This window comes from Haplochromis burtoni, unplaced genomic scaffold, assembly GCF_018398535.1.
Source record: "Haplochromis burtoni strain Fernald_Lab_line unplaced genomic scaffold, NCSU_Asbu1 Contig_722, whole genome shotgun sequence".
Classification (NCBI taxonomy): Eukaryota; Metazoa; Chordata; class Actinopteri; order Cichliformes; family Cichlidae; genus Haplochromis; species Haplochromis burtoni.
The window spans coordinates 41,655-51,217 of NW_024583083.1; positions in this window are offsets into that span (position 1 = coordinate 41,655).

The following is a 9,563-nucleotide window of genomic DNA, read 5'->3' on the forward strand; positions in this document are numbered from 1 at the left end:
ATAATGCAGCTGTTTGTTATGAAAGCTCTTGCCAATTTATTGCTAAAAAGGTTGTGTCAAGGACGCTTTGACCATATGTGCCTTTATAGCTGTGAGGTTATTTGACATCCTGAATCAATCATGCCATTGTCTCTCCTCAATGACATTGCACTATGTTCAGCCTATTTTTTTTTTTTCAAAAGCAGGATATAAATATATTTAAGAATGATCAAAAAGCGCACGTCATGATGAATGTGACAGCCGCTGGCTCTCTTTTCATTAATTGCAGGTCAGAACCCCCATTTTAAGACACAGACTCTATAACTGCAGGCCTGGCTGCTCATTACTCACCAGATTTGTCAGCATGCATTTTCACATCAATATTAAGCATGATATTACGTTATACGAGACGTAAACAGAGGCAATGGCTGCAGTGCGGAAATGGCTGAAGAGCCTTCTTCTTTCCTCTGGGCAGCTGACCATCAGAAGTGTTTTTTTAAGAGTTAGCCCTCAGTGTGATGAACAGGGATGAAGAGCAGGACATCGATAACAGGAACTGGCGGTGGAGTGGATAATTAGCCTTAAAAAGGAACAAAGGATCAATACCTTCTTCCCTTTGCCAAGAGTTTGTTCATGGGGAAAACAGGTTCAGGCATCCAGTGCAGGACCATCATCTTGTAGGGGTGACACGAGGACAACAGGGAGATCTATCATGTCGACCGAAAGAATGGATATACAGTAATGGAAGCTCAGATTTTTTTTTTTCCGACCTCCTTTTTAAATTAAGCAGCCCTGCTGATGCAGCGACGCTCGAGCCCGCAGAAAAGTTACACTCGGAGTCATGTGGCACAAATGAAGGACAGCTGTGGTTAAAGCTTTCTATTCACTCTGCTATTATAACCATAAATCATACGGTGAATGCATAAAATTTAAAAACCACTTTTGATAAAATACACTGATGAGATGGAAAAAGCCACTGTTCCTTTACATTTTCCTTTATTAAATCTATATATCAAAAGCCAAAGATGTACTGGAGAGAATATTAATATACGGTTATTCATTGCTATCTTATCTCTCATTTTTTTTCTTTCTTTAGGAAATTATATTCAGCTGAAATCCTGATATAAACCTCTTTTGATTTGCTTTCTGTGTTGTGAAGGCTTCACCACACACAGTGCTGTATATTTAAGGGGAAGCATTTGGCAGCTACTTTTGTACATGCATGTGATTGACACCATACCTGACATGATCTGACAAGGTAAATCCCAGCCATCTGGTTCTCTAGGCAGGTTAAAACAAATGCCATGAATGATTTAGGCACACTCTGCTGCCCAGGTCTGACCATGATACTGTAACTAACTTCTTCACAGAACAATTATTTCAAAGTTAGAGAGTACCAAATGGTTTTTGGGTTTTTTTGTTGTTTTTTGTTCAGCACAACTTTTCTTTAAACACATGTGAGCATCAGGATCATGGGATTTATCACATGTGCTGATTTATCACAACACCTCAACATGCAGCTCAAAGTGTATTGTAAGGTACAATAATACAGAGAAACCCACCTACGAGCAAGCACTTGGTGAAAGTGAGAAGAATAAACTCCTTTTGACAGGAAGAACCTCGACCAGAACCGTAGTCAGGAAGGGGCAGCCATCTGCCATGACCGGGCAGGGGTGAGGGGAGGAAGACAGGACAAAAGACATGTTTTTTTTTTTCTTATTTAAAGGCATTAATTTAAGCAACTTCCATTTTTCAAAGGTTAATGGAATAACTTTGCAGCCAGATCAGCTTAAAATACTTTGTAGGGTCATCCCATTAGATAGACAGAATGATCACAGTAGTTGTTTGATCACATGGTTTTAAGAGCACAGAACTTTTCCTTATTAAGGGCAAAGTTTTGACGACTGACCCAACAGCTGATACAAGATAGAAAATAACAGCCAGGTGGTGAAAATAAAAGCACTTTGATACAGGAGGCAACAAAATCCAGTAAAGAACCAAAAGGGGGAACCAACTAAGGCAGACCATGAAAATACACAGAAATAGAAGGCAGGTTAGATGGCAGAGAACAAGGGAGAACACAGACTAAATATACACCCAAGGGAGATGAATAGTAAGTCAGAGGTGAACTCAATCAAGACAGTAATGAGGATGGGAGAAGGGAGAAAAAAGAAAGTAAAGAAAAAAAAGCCATATAAAGATCTAACCTACTAAATTAAACAGGAACTATGTGGGAAAAGGACAAAGAAAAACTTGCAGGAAAACACACATGAAGTAAGGGTCAGATACAAAGACGGAAACAATTCTGGACTGTGGATTATAACAGAAAATAAGAATTTATATTGAAGTGGTATTATAGCCATAGTCTGCTGCATGTATATCTGATTGTCTTGACTAGGGCTTAAGTAGGGCTTAAAGGTCATAATTTAAGCAGTGACTGACTTTGGCCTATGTTAAAATCCTCTTCAAAAATTCTTTGTTTTCTGTTTCTTTTTGCCACATTGTATATCCACATAGAGTGTTTGATTAAAACAGTGAACAGATTCATTGTTTTTCACTTTTTGTCTTTTACTCACCAGTATTCCACAAGGAGATCCTTTACAATGACTATAAATGATAAATCAGTGGTGGATTATGTTTCCCTAACCTTAGACGGACAAAGATGTAACAGATCTCTGCTAGACTCACTTACAGCTGAGCATGTTAAATTCCAGGCATTCCTTAAAATATCCCCTCTAAAGATAGCGTCTGTGATGGTAGACTGAGCAGGGAAGGCAAACAGAAAGGGCCTTTAAACTGTTTTTTTTTTTAACCTCTTAAGCCCCAAGGGGGTTTCTGAGCTTCCTGCTCGAAAATGTAATGCCCAAATTTAATTGATTATTTCTCTGCAATTACAAACTCTGTCCTTACAATCTTGGTATCAAAATAAAGCTAACACTTGTGAGAATTTCATCAGAGGTGTAAATATTGAAGCAGATATTACTGTGTCAAAGTTACTGAGACTGGAACACAGAAAAAGTAGATTTTATCCTCGCCTAATTTTTTTTAAAATTTTTTTAGCATATAACCCTTTTAAAAATATACCTCAGATCACATTTGGTTCCAGAAATTCAGTAACCAACATATAAACATCATCTGTGCAAAGATTTATGTTTCTAAAGTGAAACAGTGAAAAATTACAGCCCTGTCAATACATGAATATCCAGACATTGTACAAAAATGTTCAATTTTGGCACACAATTGGACACCACGCCAGTTGATTTTTTTCAGAAATTAAAAGAGCAGACATTAATAAATTTTATTAACAGGCCTAAAAATGCTTTTTTTAAAAATATTTTTTAGAAGACTTAACTACACATTTACATGGTAATGGCCCTTTCCTGCAGTGCGCATGGAGCATTTAATTGGTCTGGCCCTTCAAACTCCGAGGGGCTGTAACTTTGGTTTCTTTTGGTCAATTTGCGTAATTGACACCTCTTTTTAATTGTTTGAGCCAATAGATTCACAGTAACAAAGTGACGTGAACTATTGGTTGAAGTTCACGTCACTTCAACCAATAAGACATTGTAATGCCAAAACCCACGTGGGCCCAAATTTACTGCATGTGGCGTCTGTCCAGTCACGTGTCTGAAGGTGGGTCTAAAATGGAGGTTGTTGACGGAAAGCAGCTCTGATGCGGCGAGGTAGGCATGGTAACTACTGATAATCATGTGGTTACCGGCTACCGGCAAAAATAACGGAGGAAATCGGAACGGTAAGCCAATTTCTGTCTTAGCGCATTTGCGCCGCTGTGTTTTTGTGGTCTTCTTTTGCGGCTCATTCAGTGAATTTTGGTCTGATCGTGGTGAAACCTGGTGTGTGGAGTCAGTGATAGCTCTGGAAGCTAACCAGCCTGTCTTTAGCTAGTTACATGAAGTCTGAAGAATTTCTGGTTGGGTTTTGTTTGTTTAGCGGACTTCTGCGCATTTACGTAACTGCTCGTTTAATCACGGCTTGTTTTTGGTGTGTTTGGTGGTTATAGAAATGGTTTATATGACATTTTAGCTGAGAGTCTAAGGTTTCTGTGGATACCACACATATCTGGACTTATATTTCTCAACCCACGTTATAACCGATTAAACGTGATCTCCTCCTTTTTGCCGGGGGCATGGGGCTTAAGTTAAATTAGCTTTTTTTTTTTCAGCAGTGCAGCATTACTATAGTGAAGATATGTTTGTCCACAACTGAAGATAAACTAAATACAAAAAACAATGATAATAACAACAATAACAGTAGTAAAAGAATGAAAATAATAACAGGACCCCCCTCCCCCCCGGCAGTGTAGCTGGCCTGCTCACAGCTATTGTCTGGCAATATGACTGTTATTTGAACTCCTTCTTGCAGTATATAGACAGTAGTCCCGACAATCCTATTTAAACATGTCATCAACTTCTACCAGGGGTCTATACATATTACCCAAAACACTGTGGCAAGAACTTAACTCATTCACTGCCAGCCATTGGCAGTGAATGAGTTAAACCCATTGACTCATTCACTGCAATTGACGGCTATAGACGTCAATGGCAGTGAATGAGTTAAGTGGGGAGAACCTCAATCCAACCTGCTTTAAATCAACATGTCTCCCAAATGTTATTGGTCAAATGTCCATGTACTGAACAGTTCAGCAAATCCTGGGTCCAAATCATTGTTTATATAAAAGTTATGTTGCGTAATTTAGATGTTATGGACTAAGCATGACCTAAGCATCACTACCTAGCCAAATAGTGCAGCACAGTGTATTCACGTGGTTTTGATAAGTGTTCCTAATCAACATACTCTACAGGCTAAAGATCACTAGTCTTGAAAACAGATTTTCCATCTTCACCGCGTACATACAGAGATTTCTCTGATGACTAAATCTTTTAGTGATGCTATAGATGAGAAATTCCCAATTGAGGAAGATTATTATTAAATTCATTCAGAGTTTTGGGGAAAATTTCTGTCTTTCTGTAGATCCAGCCTTAACTCTATACTCAGGAGTGTTAAAGCATACCCCTGATCAAATAGTATTTGAGTGTGTAAAACTCCAGGAATTTGTCAAACCATATCCTTACAAATAATTTTCTTGGGATCACTGATTAGCTACATGCTGGAAGTTCACTTGGAGCATGAGCCTTTGCAATTATTTCCATTAGTGAATCAAGTCTGAATATGGAGACTTCTCCACATTCCATTGATTATTCCATAGATCATGTGAAAAAACCCAATGTCTCTACAGTTCTTTAAAATGAAAGAAATGCTATTCTTATTGTAGTTATTCTCTTTTTTTGTTATTAAAAATATATTTACAGACTTTCACAAAGTACCCCTACACTCACCCAATGTTACTTTGAAAATACTCAGAATTGGTAATCAAAAAGACATTTCAAGTCTCTTGAGGCAAAAATACTTTTTCTATCTTATCTAGTTTTTGCTACTGGATTGTTTTAAATCTCTAACGTATGTTCCAACAATCTGCAAGTGTAAGGTTTAGACAGCTATAATGTGGTTTTCAGAAGGTTTTTATCACCATTTGGAGAAAATTCTTACTAACATGTATGCATGAACATGAATTTGAATATTTAAAATTCTCAAAGCATTTTTACCATCATGAAATATCACCTTGTGACAGGAAAACACTCCCTGTGTTGTTTGTTTTTCTTGTTATATTACCCCAACATTGGCAACAATGTTGGGGTAATATAAATAGAGTCAGCCTTTTGCCTTCTTTTGTATGATTGCAGCGAGTGCACAGGCATGCCAACGGGGGCGGATATGTGGAAGTAGTTATAGATTCATCAGATCTGGTTTAACAATTTTTGGCGATGGATGCTGCTGATGTGATGCCCTTGAGCAAGATGGTACCGACAATTTGCTTTAAGTGGGGAACTGTGAATGCAAAGCAGGATTTTGCTCAAAAAAAAGACGAGATGAATTTTCACCTGTGCATTCCACAAAATAACATTATTCCCAACATGATCAGACTTCAGGTAAAATAGTGTTCAAGGAAAACCACCAACATGCCAATTGTGATTGAAAGAAATCAAAGATGAAACCACAAACTTCTTTTTTGTGTGTGCATGTTCCTTCACTTATTCCTTATAAATCAGCACCTACCAGTCCAGACACTAGTATTCCTCTCTGTTTTTCCAAATGAAAAAGCCTTTTGCGGAATTAACTTCTTCTCCAAGACATGAAGAGTGATGACACTCTTTGATGAGTGGCTTCAAAACAAGAAAATCTCATAACGAGATGGAGAGAAAAAAAAAAGAGCTACATATTAAGACCTGAGATCAAAAACTAGGTCTCCGAGATAACGCTCTAGCTATGGCGGGTCTTGTGTTTATAATAGCCTTCTTGGCTTTAATTATTACCACATAAGTAATCTCAGAGGCACAAATTGATTATATGAATTTTTCACATTAAGTTGGAACCTACAGGGACCCCAATTTCCACAGCATTTGAACATTATCCTCTTTTGAAATCAAGTTTTCATTTAAAAGCTATTAACGGGTTTGGAAACACACAAATGAATGTTTAAGGCACAGTAGTATGTAATTATCTTGATATGAATTATTAATTTCATCACGCTGTAAAATGAATAAATGCAGTAGCTTCAGTTAAAGGACTGCGAGGCGACAGTAGGAGGAAGATGATGGTGCTGATGTTTGACATTTGGATCAAATCTATGTATTATTCATCAACAGTTGTGTCCATATTTAGAAATTTATACTCCAATGACAAGCAATGCACACAAATGTGGCAATGAAGTGCCATTTTTTTCCTAACAGTTGTTTACCTCATTTTTATCATCATTATTATTAGAATTATTTTTGCTTAAGTGTACTTTAACTGAAATATTGCCCATGCTCCATTTTAAATTGGATCCTTTACAGAGCACAGAGGTTATAGGCTGGAATCATCACATTAAAAACTGGCCAGCTGCAAACTGGCCAATTGTGGAGCCATTAGCAGTTAACATTTTGTCAGCAGAAAGAAGAAGAAGCGTAACAGGCTTTGATTTACTTATAGAATTCATTTTTTGCAAGTTTTTTGTGCATTTAAGCAATTTCTGTGGGTTCTCTTCTTGCAAATGTGAGCAATAAAGCCCAGATTCAAGCATAATGAAAACCTATAGATATTATCTTATCATTCATGATCCATATGGTCCTTATCTCTAGTTAGAGACTGGTGCACTTATGCTGACAGAGTCATATTCACAGCCTTTAACATTTGCTAGCAGCAAAGGCAGTGTAAAAATGAGAATGTCAACCCCAAGAGCAAAAATGGACAGACCTTTTACTGCTGGCCAATTAAACCCCTCTTTATTTTCTACAGCGAGGAAGGATTTTTTTTTTTTTATGTGGAAAAAGTCCTCACTGAGGTTATATCTACAGAGGAGGAAATTGTTTGCACCCATGGAATGCATTTTTACCACAGGTCACTGTGTAAACCAATTTATATTGCTTTTTGAGTCATTTTTCATAAAATACTGTTGCAAAGTGTCAGCACAAAAAGCGATAGAGACTTTACAATGTCCTTCAAAATGTCAGTGAAAAATAAACTATTCTTTCTTGCTGAGAAGAGTCATCACGCTGTTTCTAGTCAGATTGATTCCTCCCTGCTAATGGTTTAATTTTGGCATAATTCAATAACCAGATCCTCCCATGACACCTTACACATTTATATGGAGTCTATAATAATATCTTGACAGTGAGATGAGCTGGGAATCTCTGGTGGATTAATTTGGTTCTAATTCCTCCTGTTAACACACTTAAACATGGCAAATGAGATCGGATACACAGCAATGATTTCTTCCTACTGTTTGCATGGCGCCTTGTTGTGAACCAGTTGTTGAACTCGTCTAGTGGCCACAAGGTAGAAATTGAACATTTTAACATAGGGTTTAAATCCCTGGAGTTTTGGGGTAAAACTGAAAGTCGGCTGCTTTGATGGGTGGCATAGGGCAGAAAAACAGTTAAAATAGGTTTTCCTAAAGAATGTACATGTGAATAAATAGTTCTGATGAGCAAACCCTCAGTAGTAGAGGTGCTGTAGATCAGATAACCTCAATACTAAAATATCTCAGCTGATGGCTCAGCTTCTAATCTATATGCATCCAGTTAGCATACCTAAATAAAGCTGCTTTTGCACTACTCCTGAGGCCGGAACCTTTTCGATTCAGCTGGTCTTCTTAATTTCATTCTTTATTTGTTCAGATTACTGCTTCACACTAACACATTACAAACATTACACGCTAATTCAACAACGGTTTCCACACTGTTCTACACAGCCAGTATTAATATTCCATAAATTCCATACACTCTGTCCCACTTTCTCCTGGATCAACATCTCATCTGTGACCCGTTCATCTCACTACAGTCAGGTATATATTTGTCTACCAATCACATTTAGCTAGCTCTGGCTCACATTATAGCAGCCTTCATCACTATGTGCTCCGAGCAACCAGGGATACTGTGAATGTTAAGGGGAGCACTTCACATTGATTTCTGTAGGGGTCAGAATTGATTCATTAATGGTTCTAGCTATAAGTCGTTGTATTTTTTTGTCCTCCATACCCCAGAATTCACTATATGAAGAAGAAACCATTTTAGGAGAAATCATGAAATATGAGATGATGGGGTTTTCATTTAACAGAGTCTACAGTTGCTGTGCAATGCAAGCCACTTTGCAGCCCACCACAGGTCCTTCTTGTCATTCTGTTCTGACTAATCCAATATCTATTGTCATTGTTATCTGTTTGAGGGTTCTTGCTGCTGCTCTTCCTACATCAGCCAATTTGCATTGTTTTAGCCTCACCACTGGTGCTGCATATCTGCAAGCTGATTTGCAACCCCCATAATTCTTTTCATGTTGTATCTAACTTAAATAAAGCCTTTTTTCACTCATACTCATATGTCTTCTGCTCTATGTATTGCTGCTTGCTCTTTGCTATCTTTGATGTAAATATGCTAGAATAAGAGGATAAAACACATTAATTCAGTCCAAAAACAGGTAAAATAGATTAACTAGCAAGGATAGAGTTGGGCTTCACAGCGGCAACAGGCCAAACCAAAATGTCACCATCTGCATGAAAATGCTCAAATTGCAATTAAAAGTGAAATGCTACAATTAATACGTGAAGCAATGTGAAATGAAGATAAAACTACCAAGCCCAAAGCATCTCAGTAAAAAAGCCTCACCATTGCAGTTATTTGTATTTGTGGTCCTGTTCATTCTTTCTGTGAGTGGCAGGCTGATTCCTCCTATAAAACCTAGCTGTTATTTGGATTTTTTTTCCCCTTTGGCACAGTGTCTGGATCAATGCCAATGATGATGCATAGTGGACAATATTTGAGCAAAATAACAAGGAGGCATGTGCAGCTTTGAAGATACAATATTTCCTTACATGTACACGTCAAGCTGGATGACAAACAGTTATTCACCAGTCAGCTCGCAATTCTTCTTACAAATTTAAAACGGCTGCACACTGCATCATTCGTCACCTCTATTTGCTATTTATTCTTCACCATTCAGCCTTTGTGAATTTCATTAAACTACTCTAA